Source organism: Dermacentor silvarum, chromosome 11 (genome assembly GCF_013339745.2).
Source record: "Dermacentor silvarum isolate Dsil-2018 chromosome 11, BIME_Dsil_1.4, whole genome shotgun sequence".
Lineage (NCBI taxonomy): Eukaryota > Metazoa > Arthropoda > Arachnida > Ixodida > Ixodidae > Dermacentor > Dermacentor silvarum.
In genome coordinates, this window is record NC_051164.1 from 13,033,403 (window position 1) to 13,056,403 (window position 23,001).

The window sequence follows — 23,001 nt, forward strand, 5'->3', positions numbered from 1 at the left end:
AGAGCCTATCAAGGAGATGAATTTCACGTCCACGATGATGGTGGGCACAAGGGGGCAACAGTGGTTTGGCGATGTAATTGACAGGCGGGGTTTGGGCAATGATCATCACATTTCGGAAGAAGTTTGAACGAGAAGCCATCACCGGTAGGTGGGACCCCGTGTCATAGCATGTAGTCAGTCGAGAAGGTGGTAGCCGGTCAGTCACTGCCACGTCGAAGCCTTTGGCACGCTTAGCGGCGGCGGACACCAGAGTACACCCTGAAGCATCTCGATTATTTGAAAATATTGTGTCGACATTACAGGAAGTTTCACGGCTGTAGAGGAAGAAAACGGAGAGAATCCGGTTGTGGTTTGTTCGCGGTTTTGTAGGCAAGTGTTGCAATTGGTTGAACGAGGTTCCAGTTGGAATGATCCGAGGTGACATACAGGAACTAGTCGCCGAGAGTTCGTTTGAACCATTCCGTCAGGTCATTTGTCGGGGGGTGATGGGCGATGGCACTACAATGTAGAATGTCTCATTGACGGAAGAGTGACTGAATTACTTTAGAGAGAAACGCACACCATCGGTCACTCAAGAGCTTGCGAGGTGCAGCAGAAGGAAGTGATGATGGATGAAAGAAGTGACGTCGTGCGCTGCAGCCGCAGGGAGGGCAGCTGTTTCAGCATATGGCGTCAAGTGAACGACAATGCCCGAACGGTTGCCAGCAGCCGCCCAAGGAAGAGTGCTATATAAATTCTTCCCGACGGGGTCGAAGGGGCGGTCTGGGCATGGAAGCTGCTGAAACGGAGCGGCTGGGTGAGGCGTTGGCGCGGGACCACTAGAAGTCACTTCAGGCCATCTCGATGGCGATTTCTGCGTTAGAGACGTTTATCGCAAACTGCCAAATGTTGCGGTTGACGGTGTGACGCACGAGTCACCAGCTGTTCGACACGATTTATCAGGAAATTGAGGAGAATAGCTATCCGTGGCATTTTTGTTGCTCTCAAGCTAAATCCTGGTGTCCAAAAATAAGAAAATGGGCATCAGAGGCGAAACACTGCCGACGTCAGGTGGGACCAGCAACCGTGATAAAGCGTCGGCATCAAAATCTGTGCACCCGGAGTGGTAGACAACCCTCATGTCATTTTCCTGTAGGTGGAGGGCCCACCGCGTGAGGCATATCCAGACTGATCTTTGAGGGACGTCAACCAGCAAAGCGCATGGCGGTCTGTGATGAGGTCTAAAGGTGGACCGTAATGTTCAGGCCGAACTTTAGCAAGGGACCAAACGATGGCTAGGTATTCCTTCCCAGTCACGGAGTACTTTGCTTCAGCTTTGGTGAGAGTTCGGCTGGTGTAGACAACAACTACGAGCATTCGGATCGAAGTGACATAAAATCGGTGACGACACAAGGTGGTGAATGCATCGTTACACTCTTCTGATCAGGTAGAAAACTCACTGGTACCAACCAGAAGCTGCGTCAATGGGGAAATGATGGTAGCGAAATCACGCACAGAAATGGCGAAAACAGCAGCCCAGGCCTAAAAAGCTACACCATGCCTTAAGTGTCGTCGGCTTAGAAAATTCAGCCAGGGCGCCGAGCTTAGTTGCATCAGGAAGTATGGATTGTTAGGAACAGAATAACCCAGTATGCTTATTTACTTTACACCGAAAAACCACTTCTTCAAGTTAAGCTGCAGGCCAGATTGAGTAAGGCTGGTCAGAACTTGTGTCAATCGATTAGATGTGTCGGGAAGTCGGCCGTAGGCACCACAACTCATCTAAATAACAGAGGTATGTTTAATAGTTCAGGAATCTCAAAATAGCATCCACCTTCCACTCAATTGCGGCTGGCGCCTTACTAATGCCGAACGGCGTTACATTAAATGCACACAAGCCGTCCAGTGTCACAAATGCGGTCTTACAGCGATGAACTTTGGTCATGGGCACATGCTATTATGCATAGCGAAGATCTAAGGAGGAATTAATATTCGGCTCCTTGTGCGCAGTCAAGAGCGTCGTCGAATCGCGGTGAAGGATAGACTTAGTTTTTTGTGATCTTGTTCAAACGACGATAATCGACACAAAATCGCGTGGAACCATCTTTTTTTTTAACAAGAACGACTGGGAATGCCCATGGAGTTCTTGATGGCTGAATAACGCTCCTAGTAAGCATGTTGGTCACATGTTCGTCAATACCTCGCCTGTCTGCGGCCGAAACCCCATAAGGTCGCTGGCGGAGAGGAGCATGAGAGCCAATGTCTATGGAGTAGGAGACAGCTGTCCCTTGGCTCAAAGAAGTACTGGGGAAATCAAGTGGATAGCAGAATGGAGGAAAGACGGTGAAGCTCGTAGCTCTGCCTCAGGGTAAGGGTGCGGTCGGTGGATGCGGCAAAGAGGTTCTGTTAGGGTCTCGAAGGCACAGGCTCTACAGAAGTGATGTAAGCGGCAAGTGGGCCTCCGTGCGTGTCTAAAAATAGGCGCACCGGCTCAGCACGGCCGAGGCGCTGGTGTGTGTGTGTGTGTGTGTTGTGTGTGTGTGTGTGTGTGTGTGTGTGTGTGTGTGTGTGTGTGTGTGTGTGTGTGTGTGTGTGTGTGTGTGTGTGTGTGTGTGTGTGTGTGTGTGTGTGTGTGTGTGTGTGTGTGTGTGTGTGTGTGTGTGTGTGTGTGTGGTGTGTGTGTGTGGGTGTGTGTGGTGTGTGTGTGTGTGTGTGTGTGTGTGTGTGTGTGTGTGTGTGTGCGTGCGTGTGTGTGTGTGAACACTTTTTATTTGCAGAGGTCCTGAGGCTCGACTCTTTCAAACCGAGTCGGTTACCACCCTGGCCGCACCCAGGGTGGTACCGTTAGGCCCAGCCCTTCAGCGACATCGTGGGCCCACTGGACAGCCCATAGATGATCTTGAAACGATGAACTCTGTAGCATCTTCCAATGGAGTCATTCTTCTTCAGGGTTGGTGAGAGTCGCAGGGCATCCCGCGAGCATGTGTCTGATCCCAATGATGCTATTGCACGCATGGCAATCTTTCTTGTCATGCGTGCAATAGGATCATGCGCGCAACATGGATAAATTTTATCAGTGTGGTACGGCGTGGGATAAGTTCCTGATTGTAATAGTCGCAGTGAAACTGCCTGAGCCCTGTAGAGCTTTGAATGTGGCAATGGAAATTGTCTGCGTCATAGATACTAGTGTTTAGTAATTTCGTTATAGGTTAATTAATGATCTCTAAATTCCCAGGCCTGGTGGTGGACTGGTGGGGTAACGCATTAAGGTGGGAGCGACGTCGCGTTACACACATACCTGAAAGTTGTACCAGCCCAGATATCAAGCACATCGAATAGCAGTGGAAGCATTCGATGACGGGTAAAGAGGTCAGCACGGGATTAAACGAACACTACCGTCACATAGGGAATCGCAAGACCAGGGGATGATCGCACAAAACAGCGGAGGAATGTCGGTGTATTCTGAGAAGACAAGTTTGGCAGGATTCTAATCTTCAAATCGCGTCTGACAAAGAGGAAGGAACGCAATCTCGCTGCAGGTTCAGTCCATGGCCAGTGTGATGGCTTCAAAGAAAATCCCATCCCAAGATGACTTCGTAAGAACAAGAAGTGAGAACAAAAAATTCAATAACATAAAGCTCCGCTTCAATGACGACTCGGGCTGTGCAGGCTCCTAATGGCTCAATGTATTGCGTACTAGCTGTACATTGCGAAAGACTTGAAAGCGGCGTCATCATTTTCCGAAGTCTGCCGCAGAGGCGGGCATGCATTACTGGTGCTGGAGTCTGTACTCACTCAATGATCACATCCACTAGATTACGAGATAAATCGGAGGCCTTGGAGATCTCGCAGGGCACGCAGTTCTCGCCTCCCGAACTGCGATGACTAGCTTTCCTGGGGACGATTGGTAGTAGAAGATTTTATTGGGTGAGTTGTTTCAAAACTGAGATGCGAAATTTACTGAAACAGAAGCGTGCCAGAAACAAGGATGAGACTAGTACACAGGAAGCGCCACTCCTGTGTACTCGTCTCGTCCTTGTTTCTCTCGCGCTTTTGATTTTCTTCTCAGCTACGAGTGGTAGGCCGACGCCTCAAGGATGGCGTGTGGAAGGTGGACGACAATTTGTGAAGGGGGATTAGTCTGATGGGTGCATCAAGTGAATCACGGTCTTGAAATTCTTTTGGCGGGGAGTTGAAAGTTGGTCGTAAGAAGGGTGCAGTAGGTGGAATCCGGCGCCGGGAAGAAACGTGACCAGCAAGGCCGCAGGAGTAACAAATCGGCCGATTGTCTTCCGTGCACCGTGGTTCTTCGGCACGGCGATGTTGTGACACTAACCAAGCGGGAGACGGTGGTGAGATCCGCGGTGGTACACGAGACGCAGCACGGGCCGGTGTTGCGGGCATCGCAGCGACGTGCCCCTAGCGGATTGGCGCCGCAACAGGAGTGTTGGGATAGGCAGGGGAAATGAACTCAGCGACTTGTTCCTGCATCACGCGCTGCAGCGAAGGCGTCAACGAAGAGGACGGCGTCTCTTGCGTCAGAGGCACCAAAGAGAATTGAAGGGCCACCTCTACGCGAACGAGCTGCTTAATTAGCGCCAGTCAAGCAAGACAGAGTACCTACTTACCAGCGTATGGTGAGCCACTTTTTAATGCAACTCATCGTAGCTATGGCAGAGGGTCACTCGGTCAGACACAGTTCTGGGCATCTGTAAGGCATGGTCGTCAACTCCCTTTGAAATATGCCGTATCTAGTCGCTTCGCGCCATTGTCAGATCGTGGCGCTTGCTGTGGTCCTCGACATCCTCTATGTAACTAGTAAATGTCTTAGCGCTCTGCTGCACCGGTTCTCGCAAACGTCGCTCGGCGCGAAGCTTGCGGACTGCAGGCTTCCCAAATACCTTTGTGAAGCTGCAGGTATTGAACGCCACCCAGGTCCTTAGGTCAGTATTATGGTTGTGGTACCACACGTTCGCAACGTCGCTCAGGTAGAATATGAAGTTGTTCAGTTTCGTAACTTTGTTCCACTTGTTGTGGTTGCTCACCTTTTCTTAGGAGGCGAGTCACTTTCCATCTCGCTGAAAATGGCGAGGTCGCCCTGAGGCAATTTGCCTGAGCAGGCTGCGGAACGCGTAGAGGACGTTGCACGTGGTGACGGGTCATCCGCCATAAAGAAACTGGATGAACAAGTATGGCTTCGAATTTCGAGAATGCAAGGCACACCCCACACTTCCATCAAATCTAGTGAGGCTTACTAGAGTCGTCGAGTGGCAGCCAGAATCGCCGTGGCCGCAACGAGAGCTCAGCTGTACGGGTGAACCGGTCGCACGACCCACGATGCCAACGGGACTTCTTAGTGTGTCGCTCTTCTTTAGAAAATACAAAAAAATGAACGAATAAATAAATTATTTTTAATTATTTAATATTGGCATTGTGTTACTCATTAAAATATAATTATTTAATTTATTCATTCATTCAAAAGTAACGCAATGCCATTAGCACAAACGATATTTCACCATCGTTCAATACGCAGAAAAATGTGATCTGATGTTTTCTATCCGACATAAGAACTAGACGTCAGCGGAAGCCGGCTTTCGAGGCCAAAATTAGAGAGTTTTGCTTCTAAGGCAACTATTAGGGTTCAATTCGATTCCATCATTCAGCAGCCACTGTTAGCGTAACGCGTACGAAACCGAAAGCACAAAAAAAAAATTGGAATGTGGGCTGCGCAAAAGACACACAAACAACAACGAAGAAATGGACGACGCGATCGCGAACTCTCAAATGTTTCGTTTTACAACCCACAGTATGAATTGGTACCAACTCGCCCAGCTTTCAGTTCATCTGCTGCACAAAACAAGTTCATGCAGTGGAAACTTCTAGAGCACCCCTCCTCCCCAACAACGTTTTCAGGGATACATTTTTTCTTCGTGTTATGAATAACTTGATCAATCAGATACAAATCAGTCACCTAACAAATGAAGAGATATTTATAGAAGTTGATCTCAATGTACACACAATCACTTTACTTCAGCAGGACTTGGCGGCCTACTTACATCATCAGGTTCGGTTTTTTTGCTAGCGCAATAGCCAGGTGTGTTCAAAGAGCGTCAGAACGACATCTCAAAATAAATGCCGCAAAATAAATTGTATAAACGTAGTCTTAAATGTCGTCCGCTTATCTGCCGCATTTTTTAGTTTTTTTTTTAGGATGGGGCCACTTTTTTGTCATCTTTAAAGAAATGGCACAAAAGAAAATGGCGCATAAGTGGCACTAAAGGACAAGCGCCACTAGAAACTTGCACCTGTCTTGTCGCCTAGTTTCATATGTCGTCTTCTTTGCAACCATTTCTTCCAAGATGAATCACTCCGCAATGAAGACGATCTTGCTAAGGTGAAACCTAGGAGAAACCAAATGCATCGAAATGTGAGCGAAAGTGTAGTAAAAGGCGCTAACCGTGCAGAAATGTAAACCTCAGGTCGCACTGCACCGATTACTTGGAAAAAAGTGCGCCAATGAAAGACGAAACGAAATGCGCCATTTGGTTTCGTTTCACTATTGCTCGACGTAATCTTCCTTCTTATTTTTTTTTTTTGTTTCTTTTTTTTTTTGAAGGAGGGGCCAGTTTTACCGCAACCTTCACTGCCAACGAGCTCCCTTAGGCGCCTTGAGAACTTAGAAAGCCGCTTAACGCAGTCCGCCTTGGAAGACCAACGAGAAAACAAGAAGCGGACATCGTTTTACGCCGACCGGGCCATCATCGCGTACATCCCTGGCATTGCGAATGAGAATGTGAGTCAAATATCACCGAGCCATGAACAAAAAATAAAGTTGTAGTGGAAGAGAAACGGTTGCCGAACGCCCCAACGGACGACGTCGATGCAGATGCGTCAACCGGCTGTTGGTGCTGCCTCGGTTCCATTCGATCGTTCATTGTAAGGGGGGCGAGGGGGCTGAGGCCCCGGGACGAGTGACGACGAGCCGCTTCAATGGAGGCTGAGGGTCGTTTTCTGGCGCCACATGAAGGAGTGTTTTTTTCTCGAGCCGAGACCGTGTTCAGACGCGGCATATCCGTGGCGTGAAAAGGGAGCCCGGAGGCGGTATAAATCAAGATGGCGCGGCGCCGAGTGGCGGCCATCTCGTTTCCATATTAAGAGCTCTCTCGCGGACCCCTGCCGCCGCCCGGGTCGCCACCCCAACGACCACCCCGATCATTTCTCGGCCCTCGAAGTGTTCGCCGCTACTCCGCGGGTCGCATTCAGGGCAGAGGATATTGTTGCGCGATGGCGGGATGTATGCGGCCCCGAGTTGAGATGGCGCTCTTCGCAAATGGGATCCCATTGGTGCAAAGTTGGGGACTTCGCAATCACCGCCAGTCTGGAGAGGGGGGGGGGGGGAAACAGTGTGCTGTTTCGCATAGTTACTGGGGAAAGAGCAACAACACTGACGGTGCGCCATATTTTTTCCATTCACGCAATGTTGTCAATCGGACTGCTGAATGTACACGCATGTACATACGTACGTACGTACGTACCTACATACATACATACATACATACATACATACATAAATACATACATACACACAACATACAATACATACATACATACATACATACATACATACATACATACGTACGTACGTACGTACGTACGTACGTACATACATACTCATACATACATACATACATACATACATACATACATACATACATACATACATACATACATACATACATACATACATACATACATACATACATACATACATACATACATACATACATACATACATACATACATACATACATACATACATACATACATACATACTGCCGTATACAAAAGTAATAGAGCTGCAGCATTTTTCAAGCTTGGTGATTCCATACCAACTGCTCCAACTGAAACGTTCGGTCATCTGCGACAAAAAAGGCGATTGTTAGCATGATTAGCATTACCGCAAAATATTTGGACCGAACAAATTTAGACACATGAGGCTCCGGCGAACTTCACCAAACGATGGGGAAACCAGGGGCGGCTTGCACGATCATTTATTACCTAAAATAATAACGATTATAATAACGTGTTGATAAACGTTCCCTAGGCTACTTCAGATCTAGGCTACAGGGACCGCGAGCCCTCAGCTTACCGCAGCTGTCCCTAGCCCAGCGGCCGCTTCGTAAACGAGCGGTGCCACATCTTGATGCGAGGTATGCCTGACTGACTTGGCTAGACCACTGGCTTTTCCACCATCAAATGTCCTAGTGGACGCGTTTGACTACGGCGGTCGAGTGTATCTGTTTATAGGGGGCCACTCCTTGGAGTGCCTAGATAAACGTATGGAATTTGCTGTTTAACAGAAATTTGGCCCCGTCTGCTACTGCCAAGATGGAACGATGGGCTAGGGGTCAACTACGGCATGTGCTATGTTTCACTGCTATAATGACAGACGGTACTGTGGTTCCGTTCCTGTATTTTCGACACTTTCTGCTAGGCAAAGGAAGGTGACGTGTATTGCGATTTATATTGCACGGGACAAGCAACACGGCATCCAAATATGGCATTAAAATGCATGCACCACAAAACGTATTTTTTTTCTTTTTTTAATATGATCACGAACGAAGATACAGTTGAGCAGAAAGAGTTTTATACACCAGGCACTCATTTAAACAACACAGCCTGCGATCTTCGCTATGCCACCTTTACCACATAGCAAAACACGCAGACAGGAATGTGGAGTATAAAGCATATCATTTGATGCAGTATGTGCGTTTTAAAGGCACGTAGACAATTTCCTTACATGAACATTACACACGTAAACCTTAAGTGTCCGGGTCGCAAGGAAGCATTCTACGTTTCCGACACCCAACATTTATGCAATGGACTACATAGTACACGTACATGTGCCGGGCTTATGTAATTTTCAGCAAGATGAATTTTCGAGACTGAGTGACAGCCTGTCAACGCTGAGCACATCACGGTGAGGGGTAGCCAACAATTGGCGCATATCTATTGCTTGTACGGCCAGAGTGCGTAGCACGCATGCTGCAGGGTAAACATGTGCGCTACGTTAACGTACGACCCACCTAAACCCATCGAACAACTCCGTCATCAGCAATCTACACCGCCTACGCAGTCGCTTTCAAGCAATCGGCTATTTTAAGCACAAGTAGGCCTATCGCAACAACCAAATAGCACTGGACCGTTTTGTCGGAGCTTTTCAACTCACTCTTCAGGTCGTTTTCTGAGCAGCGTGTAATTTTCGTACTCACGGGTCACAACGAAACGACATAATTACCATGTAACAACCTGTAACCGCACACGGAGATGCGGCTTCTAGCTCACGTCCACTCCATTTAAATTCTGCTACCTGACGACTGTGCTGCATCGAAACGCTCTTCCAGTTCGTGAGTGCCTCTTGTGGTGGAGAGGATGGTGTCCGAAACCATCCAAGCATCTTTGGTATTTGATAGAAAGAATTGCTCATGGCGGGAGTGTGGCTAACCGACAAAAAGCACAAAACAATTCGTGGCCCCTGACGGCCATGTTAACAGAGCCAGCTCTTCCCTAGCGTCCGTATAGCCTCCGCAAGAACAAAACTGTTTGTCTACTCAGAAAATGTCGCACAGACATGTGACATCGTACGAAACAGCGTTTCTTTATTCATGCACTTAAGTGATGATGATTCTTATGATGATCTGTGACCGCTCCCTTTGTAACGGACGGGTAAACTGTTACCCTGGTCTGATTACATAAATAAAAGTAGGAAAAAATAGAAATTGTAAATGCACAAGCGTAGCGCGCACTGTCACGTCACCTCTCCATTGTTCACCGTACGGCCTATCAGCGCACGAGCCTCCACTCCGTCCGCGAGCGGTCGTTTCGTCACTGCCAGTGCCAGGCCTCCGGTGCCCTCCCCATCTGCACGAAAACATAGCGCGGTCGTGACCTCTGCATGCTCCGGCGGGCGTGTTTGCGGACTTGCACATCACCTGACGATCTGTACTATGGCCTCATCTGCCTTTCCACATGCCCGATATAGTTTCCATTTGACAGTGGTGTCGAAGCGCCTGCGGTAAGTTAGAGTCCCAAGGGCTCCTACCCGCGCCTCGAACAACAAGCTGCTACCGACGCTGTCGTCACATATTGGCTCCAGGCAGATGTCCCTCTTCCAGGCTCTGTATTGCTGCAGCGTGGACTTTCACTCCAGAGCTAGGCGTCATGCCTCCCTCTCCCGTTGGCGTGTGTGTTGAAGACGCGTCATCCAGTGTTTGCGGACGCAATTCATACTTGTATAACCGAGCACTTTAGGTGCGAGGCGTTCTCTAACCAGCAGCTGAAGTCTGGCATCATACGCAGTCTTGCTACGTACTTCCCTGGCCTCAAAGCTGCACCATCCGAGGTCTCCCTGTATTGCTTCATTAGCGATCCTACCATTAGCGATTCTACCGAGCGGCTCACCGCTCGCTGACCTGTCTCCAGCCATTCCCGTCTTTGGGCTGTCAGACAGATTGGGGACGGTAAGCACGGGGACGTGGACCGTTTTGCATAATTCGCGAACCATGAGGAAAACGTTAAAGCCTTAGAGCCCCTGTCTGCGTAGGACATTACCGGCCCGCCTTGAAGCCTTGTATAGATGCTCTTCATGCGTCAGCGTGTATTCGGGTTGAGCACACAGATTGACACCCAAGTACCTGTATTCTGTCGCCTTCTGTATGACCTGGCCTGGCCGCCTGGAAGCGTCAGAGCGCTCTTCTCTTCCGTGGAACCGGAGAAGAATAGCACCGCAGACTTTTTACCTTGAATGCAAGCAGTTGTGTCTGCAGTTGCGTTCCACAGTCGGCCAGTAGTGCGATTTCATCGGCGAAATTATCATATGTGGCGAAAATTATCATGTGTGCGACACCTGTTGATAGGAAAGTACATCACAATATTGCGAAAATGTTTAAACGGCAAAATATACTACTGTTCCTAATTTTCATATTATATTGTCGGTTCTTTCCAAAAAGTTTGTCGCGCAAGTTCCGCGATATTCTGCATTAAGAGGTAGCCTTTCCAAGTGATATTTTCCGACCAGTATTTTTAATAATCTGTTGGCTATGTCCAAAGTAACGGTGATCTAGGGAGCATTTAATAACGCGGTATGAAAATTCGTATTATTTCCTTTAAGAAATGTTCGCTCAAGCCGCCCTAGGTGTACAAATAAACGCTGCAATAAATTGAGTGTAAGGCTCATTGGATGACTTGCAATTTTGTAATGACTGGAAATTCTTATTTTGTGAGAACATCAGTTTAAACATTACCTTTTGCACTTTTATTTCCGATTTAAGATGGCCATATCTCAGTATAATTTACTATGACCTTCTACCAGCATCCTTGTGTTTCCTTCACTTAGTACCCACGTCCGAACCAATTTCAGCGGTTTTTGAGTGTTAATCTTTCTCGCTGGGTCATTGTAATGACCTACATAACACTCATGTCATGAAATTTATGTCACGACCTATCACTTATGTTCCTCATACACTCCTGTCATACTATGCCAATTTTGGTATCTACCAAGTTAACGAAACCACCATGAGAGCACCAAGACGTAGGCTGCTGTTTCATGACCTACATGAAACGAATGTCATGACATTCATGTCATGACATGATTTATGCTCGTCGTATACTTTTCTGATAGTATGCCAATTTTGGCACATGCCAAGTTAACGAAACGACCATGAGAGCACAAAGACGTAGGCGGCTAGATAGATAGATAGATAGATAGATAGATTAAATTAAATTATGGGGTTTTACGTGCCAAAACCAGTTCTGATTATGAGGCACGCCGTAGTGGGGGACTCCGGAAATTTGGACCACCTGGGGTTCTTTAACGTGCACCTAAAGCTAAGTACACGGGTGTTTTCGCATTTCGCCCCCATCGAAATGCGGCCGCCGTGGCCGGGATTCGATCCCGCGACCTCGTTCTCAGCAGCCCAACACCATAGCCACTGAGCAACCACGGCGGGTGATAGATAGATACTGTCAAAGTAGCAAATGTTCGCCAAGAAATGTTTCGCATTTAATAAATACTTGCTAGCCCGCAGCGTAAAACGAAGCTTTGCTTTAAAGCAACCTGTCTGAGGGTCAGTGCCGTTCCGCATAAACGCCATAATGCGATGTTAGAACTGCTGAACATTTTTTCAAGCGACGCTTGTATTGGCTCACTTGTGTCGAACTCGGTGTACGCGGAAAACTATCATCCTCAGCATTGGCTCATGCATACTTCGCACATATATCGACAAATACTCGTATATCTGCCGGTTTAGTGACTGACCCAGCAGACAGCGGCCACGCCAAATCCAAGAGGGTAGACAAATAAAGCCTCGCCTAAAAAGACAACTTCGATCGCCGGGTGTGTGCCACTGCGCATGTGCCTATTCGTGGTCAATCTCCCAGAATGAGTATGTGCCACTGCGGCATCTCAAATGGTTTTACATATGTTTGGTATTCCTCTGTCCATATACGTCTCATCGGCAGTATTCCCTCGACAAGCATCATACATCACCTTCAAGACACCGAAAGGTAGCAGCTTCAGGCGACGAAGCCATGCGCTTGTAATTCACTACTGATGCTGTCTCACTAACTCGGAAAAGGTTTCATTTAGATTCCACTGGTGCGTTAGATATGCGGATTTTTCTATGTATTCGGAAAGCACTGGTCATACATCATGCTCATTTTTCGAACCAAATTTTATATGAACTCAAAGATAATTGAGTCGTTCCAATCCTAGACCCTCCAGACCTGCTCAGTTCACTTGATGTGCTCTTCAGCAAAACGGACATTATGGGAAGCTTGGCGTTTTTGAGCCTTCGTCAGGAAGATTCCGGAATAATTCCTCGCAAGCCTCTGCTATGTAGTTCAAACATTTAAGCATTCTCTGGCTCCGAGCTAATCACGGCACGTTCCTATTGTCCTTCCGCCTATTCAATTTGTGTCGCTTCCCACTGAACCAGGTCTTAATAGCAGCTTTCATTGCACCAAGCCTTAAATATGCGCTTGATAGTTTTACTTCACCTTGACATCTAAAGTTCTGGCTTTCTGAAATTAGATCGCTTTGCAGCGATACTAGCCTTTCTGTATCGAATCTATTACAAATGCAAGTGTGTTCACGGCGACGTGCTCTGGCAACATTGTGCGCGAAACGTAAACAGTTCCGAAACCTGTCGCATTTGCAGCCAGCGTGAGGGAAATTAAATCTAGCTTACCCGTTCCAACGCTCCCTGAGAACACAAAAGGCAACTCATTACGAGACACGTCCATCTACGAAAGGCCGCCTCGTCTCGCCGTGACAAAGCGAATTACCACAGAGACGCCAACGGCAGTCAACCCAGGCTCTCACAAACTGCAACGCGTGACGAGCCGCGGTAGTGCTTCCACAAACTCGGAGCGCGCTCCTCATCATTATTCACGAACAATTTCACCGCGAAACGGAAATGGAGCCTCATTATGCTTCTACGACGAGGAACGGGCGGATCTCCTCGGACGCAGTTTCTTGCGTTGCGCCTACGTTTTCGTATTTATTTTCATGTATTTTCCTTGTAAATGCGTGCTTGCATTTGCGCCTCTGGAGAGATCCATTTGTGCAGGGCGTAGTAGCACGCACTGATGTAGACACACATGCCCGGACGACGTACTCTGGGACGTCTCATCGCCGTATAAACGAGGCTCCGCTAGCAAACTCTTCGTGCATTCATTGTGAAAGCGCAAGCCGATAATGCCGGCGTGTCGTTGCGAATCGCGCGCGATCACAAAGGAGAGGCAGACGAGAAATCGTCCATTAGTCGGCACAGCGGCCGCGTTCGACCGGCGACCGCGCAGAACGCTTGACTGATGAGTGCGACGGTCGAATTTGGACGCGCAAACGCCGTCTGCGAGGCGACGGCTGCAGCAGCCAGACGACACGCGAGCAGTCAATCCGCATTCAATGCGTCGGCCAATTCCAAGCCGATCCGCGCGATGGTCGATTTATCGGCGCGGCCCAGCCGACCTGAAGTGACTCACTGTGGTCCCCATGGAAACGGGTGGCGAGCGGCTGTATTTTCTCCGCGACGACGTCGTTGTCATTGTCTCCGAGTTGTCCGTCTCGTCTCAAAAAAACTGCACGATGGAGACTTTGGAAAAAAAAAAAAAAAAGGCGAGCTGTCGAACAAAGTGGCGCCTTTCCTTCCGCTCCACGGCGGATGAAATAGTTGATGGACCAGCTGTTGTTTTTGCTGCAGAAAAAACAATCGACTGTTGTAGCAATGTGCTTCCGGGTACGACACTTCAAATGCCTAAGGAGCAGTTCATGGCTGAGTGAGTTTAACTTCACTCCCGTCACTCGGGAGCCGGCTGTTTTTTCTTGTTGAGAGTATATAGACGCATAAAAATGCCGCTGCGACCTTCACGCTGGGAAAATATTTTTACCTACATCAACATTTTTTGCCATTCATCCACCTCAGACCCGTGTATTTTCGCAGCCCATTTGATTTTTTTATATACCAATAATAATAAATCTCGGCTTACTTATGCTATGGACATTACTTTTTCTATGCAGTTAAATACTGTAAACAGGTCCCTCATGATCACAATTGATTTGTTTCTTTGTGACCTATATATGAATCTACCTCACTAGTTGATTTGGAGTGCGAAAAGAGAATGGATGAACCGTTACAAACAGAGTTGTTTGTGCCTGTGTTTCTGGCTGTTTTCTTTTTTTCCTTCATGCTCAAACTCTACTGGCGATAGTATATCACTAGTCTACTCTGAAGTCTTTTTATGCCTCAGTGTTTCAGTTGCCAACAAAAAGTCTTTCTGAAGTGCTCAGGTTAGTTGTTGAGTAACAAGTAAACATTTATTCATTTAGGGAATTCAATAGATTATCAGTGATATCATTATACTGAACAGAAATAATGAAATACTTATTATTCTTAATTAGGCGCGTTTAAAAAGTCGTAATAGAGGAAATGTGTCATCCACCCGACAGCGGTTGTAGGTTCGGCTACTGTCGGATGGAGGATAGATTTTCTCCTTCATGATCATTCTTCTCCCTCGCGGGCTTTCGCAGAACTAATCTGCCGAGGCTAAAAACAACTGCACAACACAGGCCAATCGTACGCAGTGCTTTATTTATATTACGTGAAAATACAACAATATATGGGAACATGATTACCATTTGCGTGCGAAGCATGCATAAAGCTCTTCTTCACGGCCGGACTGGTCACCGCAGCCGCCTCTCCGCTCACCTCTTCGACTTTGCACTTCGAATAAATGTATCAATGACACCGCATCTCGTCGACCGCCATCACATCTTCCTGCAACAGTAATAAAGCGCTAGAAACACAAGTTAGTCATGCAACAGCTATATCATTTGTAAAGCCACCTGTAATAAAGTGTTAGACTATCTTCAGTGCACGTAAGTAGTCGAAATTGAAAACTTTGAAGAACCCTCCGCAGCCGTCATTCTACGTTTGACGTTCCTACTTCGACCCTAAGTAGCACTAAAAAGACAAGGATGGACGTGAGAATGAGAACTCACGGGGCTCTATATGCCTTTCAGCGCTACTCGTAATTCTGGTATTGTAGACGAACTAGACCGAATTACCGCATTGGTTTGGCATTGTGTATTTATTTATTTATTTATTTATTTATTTATTTATTTATTTATTTATTTATTTATTTATTTATTTATTTATCTAGTTTTTAACAGCCGAGCTCTTTAATCCGGCCGTAACTTGCGCCGCGAGCCGCAAAACATCGCTGAGCGATGAGTCCCCTGGATTGCCTAGAAAGCAGCTCGTGGAGCGGCGTGTGCCTCGCTTCCTCTCCGTGCCGTGCACATGTTGCCTTGACATGGGACGTTAACGAGAGGGAAGGAGAGCATGCGCGCGGCGCGCGCTATGCTCAAGATGAGAAAGACAAAATGAGAGCGAGAGAGAGAGAGAGAAGTTGTACCAGCATGAACGAGGCAACGCGCAAAGCTGTTGCCGACGCCGTCCGCGTTGTCCGTAGCAGCAGCCGGCGCCTCTGGCAGCGGCTGACCAGCCACGCGCCGGCAAGTGGGGAGGCGCAGCTTAGCTGTGAAGTCACCGGGGAGATAAAGATCGGAGCCGCCGCGACGGCGGCACAACTCTCGTTGACTCTGTGGTATGTACATGTAGCCTTGACATGGGACGACCAAGGAACATACTGACACCCGAAGAAGACGCCGCGCATCTTGAAGCGCGTTGCGCGGCCAAGCGAGAATCTGTGCGTCGGCGGCGAGTCGATTCGGAATACCGTGCCTAGCAGCACTTAGCATTTCCTAGCAAAACTTAGCCATGCCTAGTAAAACCTGGAATAAAAGCTAGGTTGATCACTAGCTCCACTGTTTACTCCAACCTTGCACCACTAGTGCAAGGTGCCCTTATTTATTTATTTATTTATTTATTTATTTATTGCGATAGCAATTATATGGAAACTTCAAGCGGATTTCTGCTGTCGCCGTCGCCGTGAGGTTCTGTATAAAGTCCAGGGGCGATAAAATCGTCGCTGCGCGCCGTATGCGCGAGTGAAAGCGCGCGGGGGACGCGCGCTATCACGGAGAGCGAATGCATGGTGGAAAGCAAACGCGACTTCCGTCGCGCGAAAGGCCGTGGGGGGTATTGGAGGGAGGGAGGCGGGGCGATGGTGTGCTGCGGCACCAAATGCGTATCTTGCAACCGGGCGCAAGGGGAACTGGCCACTCAATCTTCCACGCGAAAGAAGGTAAGCGGGAAGGCAGCGCCGGGGGGGGGGGGGGGGGGCAGCTTCTACTCTGCCAACAACTGCGCTTGAACTTTGCCTGGCTGCGGCGGTTGCCCGCACCGTCTCTTAAAAGCGATCTCCACACGGCTCTGACCTCTGTATACGCTGTGCATTCGCCGCTCAGTTTCTTTTGAAGCGATAGACCGCACGAACCTTCGCTCGCTGCGGCGGCTGCGCTTGCTGCCAGCGTTTTGACAGTGGTTGTCTGCGGTCATTGAGTGTGATTTATTCATGTTTGCTTGTGCGCGCTGACACCACGGTTGTTAATTCAGTTAGTAAGCGAATGTGTCCAAGTTTATGGAGCCGATAAAACTTCCCTACTCCGAATAGCTCTTTACTAATTTGCTATCGCAATTCATGCTTCGCCTTTCGGGCAAAACTGCGACATTTATTTATTTATTTATTTATTTATTTATTTATTTATTTATTTATTTATTTATTTATTTACTTATTTATTTATTACAGATGATTCCAGCAAACTGAGCCATGGCCATGAAGGAAACAAACGAAAAGGATGGAGCTTCACGGGATAAAATTGAAGCCAATAAAGGCCGGTCCATTATGTGATGAAATTCTGGCAAACTTTAATGTATTTAGCCATGGCGTTAGCCCCACTCAGCGCACGCTCTTTTCAAAGGACAACATGGTGGTACAGCAACATGCACTATCGCCATCGCACGTTGCAATGAAGAAGGTAAATGCATGCGTTACAATGAACGGGTCACCGAAGCTGAACAAGCAAATGACAAAAGCAGGGCGGTCGGCAAAGCATCCGAACAAGTGCGCAACGATTAAAATCACTGAAAACAAAGCATACTGGGCCAAGTCCAACGAAATACACCCTACCATCAAAGCCTGTAACTAACTTTCTGTCGCATCGCCCATTTTTAGTAGCATATATACCAAAGTATTTTTCCCCAACAAATATTGGTTCAAAGTCACCGCATGTCCTGCTCCTATTTTATTCAGTCCTTGTCTCAGTAACGATGTCGTAATACACTAAAACAGAACATTGCTCAATATAATTCAATGCGTACTTCGGCACTATGCATCTGCGCCAAGTTTGCTTAAACAACATTTTGTCTATTTGTGCTATTATTTTCAGCACACAAGTTGTATGCTAGCTGGATAGGCTCCTTGACATTCAAAGAAGAAAGAAAAAAAATTCCCATATTTCGTGCGCTACTTTTTTATGACACCGGTGGGAACTTGAAATCTATTTATTTATTTATTTATTTATTTATTTATCTATTTATTTATTTATTTATTTATTTATTTGTTTATTTATTTATACACATACCTCACAGGCTCCAATTGGAGTATTGCGTGAGGGGGGCAAGAGAAACAACATATAGCGAAAACAGGAGATCATTAATTACAACAAATCTAACAACTGAAGAAAAGACGCCGTTTAACATCAAGCAAACGAAAAACAACAGCACTCTGGACGATCAGAAACGCGCACGGCTCATCAAACTGATGGCAAAGAACTGCAAACACATGTAACCTATAAACTGCTTGCAAGAAGCGAGAATGAGGACAGTTAAGTCACATGGTACAAATGAAACAAACGTGTGCGCATGACTATGGAGTCATTTTTTTAATGTTTCTCTAAATGATTCCAGATTATTAATTTCAACAATGTGGCTTGGAAGTTCGTTCCAAGCTGCTATTGCCAGAGGTAATGCAGATTTGTTGAATGCATTTGTGTGGCCAAACACACGTGTGAAACTGTGTGCGTTATATAAGCGGCGAGATGTGCGAAATGGGCGGGAAAGGGGTAATGTAGTTGCGTGTTGACTGTGAGCGATTTTGTGCAGTAAGCAAAGCACAGCTATCTTCCTTCTAGATTCAAGATATGGGAGTGATAGTGATTTCTTTATAGCAGTAACGCTAGAATGCCTGCTGTAATCTTTCGCGATGAAACGTGCGGCACGGTTTTGAACAGTTTCGAGAGTATTTAATAAATATTCCTGATGTGGCGACCAGATGGCGGAAGCGAATTCGAGCTGAGGACGAACAAAGGTTCTGTACGCTATTTCACGAGTGGCTGAAGGGGTTTCACGTAGGTTTCGTTTTAGGTAACCAAGTGTGCTAGATGCATTTGCTGTAACATGTTTTATATGCGCCTTCCATGATAAGTTTGTTGTAATGTGGATACCGAGATATTTGTACAAGGGGGTGACAGTGACAACACTGTTATTAAGCGAGTAAGTGTAAATAGAGTTTGTTTTCTTTCGCCCGATGGTCATTAATTTGCAATTTTCTGTATTTAGTGACATTTGCCATAGCGTGCACCGGTTTGTGACTTCATCTAGATCTTTTTGAAGAGCGATGTGGTCGTCGGATGTCTTAATTTGGCGATAAACTACGCAATCGTAGCAAATAATCTGATTGCTGATGTTATGTTGGACGGCAAATCATTTATGTAGATGAGAAACAATAGCGGACCCAGCACGGTGCCTTGAGGTACACCAGATGACAGATCGGCCAAAGAAGATGAATGATTGTCAGTAAACGTAAACTGTTTGCGGGATGTGAGGAAGTTCCTTATCCATGATATTGTAAGGCTGTCTAAATGTAGTGATGATAGTTTGGCTATCAATCTAGAGTGGGGAACGCGATCGAAGGCTTTGGCAAAGTCAATAAAGATACTATAAATCTGGAAACCATTGTCTATGTATGTGAATAGCTCATTAGTGAATTCGATTAGTTGAGTCTCACAGGAAAGTCCTTTTCTAAAACCGTGTTGCTTTGGATAGAAGAAATTGTTTGCCTCTAAGTGCTGCACAATATTAGATGCTATGACATGCTCTAGTAATTTACATGGAATGCTTGTTAATGATATGGGTCAGGTAATTACTTATCTTGCTTTTATCGCCAGACTTAAAGATGGGAATGATTTTCCCGACTTTCCAGTCACGTGGTAGTACCCCGGCGGATATGGACTGCTCAAAAATGCGTGATAGGATGGGGGCTGTATATGTGGATGTATTCTTTAAAATTTTATTATTTATACCATCTACGCCGGCTGAGGTAGAGACCTTTAGTTTCTTAATTAGAGAGGAGATGCCGGAGGAATCAATCTTTATTGGTGCCATTACCTGTAGTTTACGTCTGCGACTGCGGGAATAGTAGAGTAATCCTCGCGTGTGAACATCGAGATAAAAAAATTATTAAAAGCAACTGAGGATTCTTCTGAAATAGGTGCTCCGGTATTGTCTTGGACTGAAATTCGGCCCGAGTCTTTTCGAGGGGAAATCACTGCCCAGAATTTCTTAGGGTTATTTTGTATCATGGATTGGAGGTCATGTGAGAAGAATTTGTGCTTAGCGCTACGGATGTTACAGCAACATTCTTTTTCAGACTCCTTATGTTTTGACCACGCCACTAGGGTTCCTTGCCGCTTAGCAATTCTGAACAGGTGTTTCTTTTTATTTTTTAATGAGCGTAGCGTCCTGTGATACCATGGTTTTGAACTATTAACCCGGAAGTAAATTAGCGGAATATGAGGATGTATAAGCTGCATTAGTGCTTCCTTAAAAAGCTTCCAGTTTTTCTCAACAGATCGGGAAACAAAGTTACGTATGAACGAGCTGTAGAAATTCTCTAAACCTATGTTGATGGCAGTGAAATCAGTATTCTTATAATTAAATATGCCCTTAGGTCGTAGTGCGTTTGTATAAGGGTAGTTCTATTGTAAGGTTAACGAGTAGATGATCACTAAAACCAGGCATCAAAGAAACTGATGCAACTGTTTCAGGGATGGATGTGAAAACGAGGTCAAGAACATTATTGCCACGGGTGGGTTTCTGAATCATTTTCACTAGAGAAAAGTCTACTGCACGCGCTACGAAATCATTGGAGTGTTGGCAGGGTGAAGTTAGGTTAGCCCAGTCAATTTCGGGGTAATTAAAATCGCCAAATAAGAATTGTTAGCTTTTGGAAATTTCGTTGTAATTACGCAAAGATTTTCATACAAATAAGACGTGAACGTTTCTGTGCTGTCTGGTGGTCAATAACATATTCCAAATATGTTCTTAGATTGTGAAGATGGAACGCATACCCAGGTTATTTCAAGTGGGCTGGAAATTTCAAGTGGAAAGGCAGTAATGTTCTTTTTTACAGCTATCAATACCCCTCCGCCCCTTTTTCCGTCCCTGTCTTTACGATAAATGTTGTAGTCAACTGGTGGTTGTAGGACTTCGACATCACTGATCTCTGAGTGAAGCCATGTTTCTGTGAGTAGTAGAATATCACAATTGCTGGTTTCTAGATGCGAGCAAACTTCGACACGTTTCGGGAGTAAACTGCGCATATTCGTGAAAGATATCGAAATCTGCGCTACAGCATTATGGACACTTGAATTGCGAGGTGGATGACAATCTGATGAGACTGCTGGCCTTTGAAACTGCTTTCTAGATGATTGAATAACGCTGTCAGTGTCAGCACAGTAAGTGAACACGGTATTCTCTATCCGAAATTTATCGACGGCTAGCTTAAACAGCACATTTTTGGACTTCGCAAATTCTATCAACTTTCTTCTGGCTACTCGTGTTTGCAATGAAAAGTCTTTGCCAACAGCAAAATTTGTATTTTTGAACTTATAACCTTTTTCAATTACTCTTTGCTTGTCCATGAAGAAGGTGAATATAGTAATAATCGGCCTACATTTACCCACTTGATATTTGCCAAGACGATGCGCACGGTCAACTTGCGAAGGTTCAATTGTAACGCCAAGCTCTTTTGAACATACATCAATGACTTTGCTTTCTGATGCTGACCACGCTTCATTAGAATCGTCGGGGTGCCAAAAAAGAGGAGATTACATCGCACCTTGATTCAAGCTTCAGGTGAGCGGAGTGGCAATGCACCTTGGCTTTTTTAGCGATGACGTGTCAACCTCAAGAGCACGTATTCTTGAAGATAACTGTTGCAGTTCCGCGTCGACAGATGCTTGCCAGTGCTTAAGGGCGTGTAAATCACTACGCATATCTGCTTGCCCGCTTTCAATCCTTGTTACGGTTTCTAAAACAGCAGTTAACATTTCTTCGGTAGAAGGTACTGGATTTGTCTCAACATCGCCAGATAGAAGCAGAGCCATTATTTTAACACACATTGCTATACAGCTGCTACAACGCTTACACAAGTTCAAGAGCTCAGTGGGGCACAACACCACGAATTGGCAACGGTTACTACTCTGAATGGTAAAGCAATCAAGGTATCTAACCTGGAGCATTAACAAGGGTGAGTGCGCCATTTTTGCAGCGGTGTTGTGAAGTGCTTGCCGAGGAATCCTTTTGTTCCGCGCATCTTGAAGCGCATTGCGCGGCCAAGCGAGAATCTGTGCGTCGGCGGCGAGTCGATTCGGAATACCGTGCCTAGCAGCACTTAGCATTTCTAGCAAAACTTAGCCAAGCCTAGTAAAACCTGGAATAAAAGCTAGGTTTATCACCAGCTCCACTGTTTACTCCAACCTTGCACCACTAGTGCAAGGTGGCCATATTTATTTATTTATTATTTATTTATTTATTTATTTATTTATTTATTTATTTATTTATTCATTTATTGCGATAGCAATTATGTGGAAACTTCAAGCGGATTTCTGCTGTCGCCGTCGCCGTGAGGTTCTGTATAAAGACCAGGGGCGATAAAATCGTCGCTGCGCGCCGTATGCGCGAGTGAAAGCGCGCGGGGGACGCGCGCTATCACGGAGAGCGAATGCACGGTGGAAAGCAAACGCGACTTCTGTCGCGCGAAAGGCCGTGGGGGGTATTGGAGGGAGGGAGGCGGGGCGATGGTGGGCTGCGGCACCAAATGCGTATCTTCCACGCGAAAGAAGGTAAGCGGGAAGGCAGCGCCGGGGGGGGGGGGGGGGGGGCAGCTTCTACTCCGCCAACAACTGCGCTTGAACTTTGCCCGGCTGCGGCGGTTGCCCGCACCGTCTCTTAAAAGCGATCTCCACACGGCTCTGACCTCTGTATACGCTGTGCATTCGCCGCTCAGTTTCTTTTGAAGCGATAGACCGCACGAACCTTCGCTCGCTGCGGCGGCTGCGCTTGCTGCCAGCGTTTTGACAGTGGTTGTCTGCGGTCATTGAGTGTGATTTATTCATGTTTGCTTGTGCGCGCTGACACCACGGTTGTTAATTCAGTTAGTAAGCGAATGTGTCCAAGTTTATGGAGCCGATAAAACTTCCCTACTCCGAATAGCTCT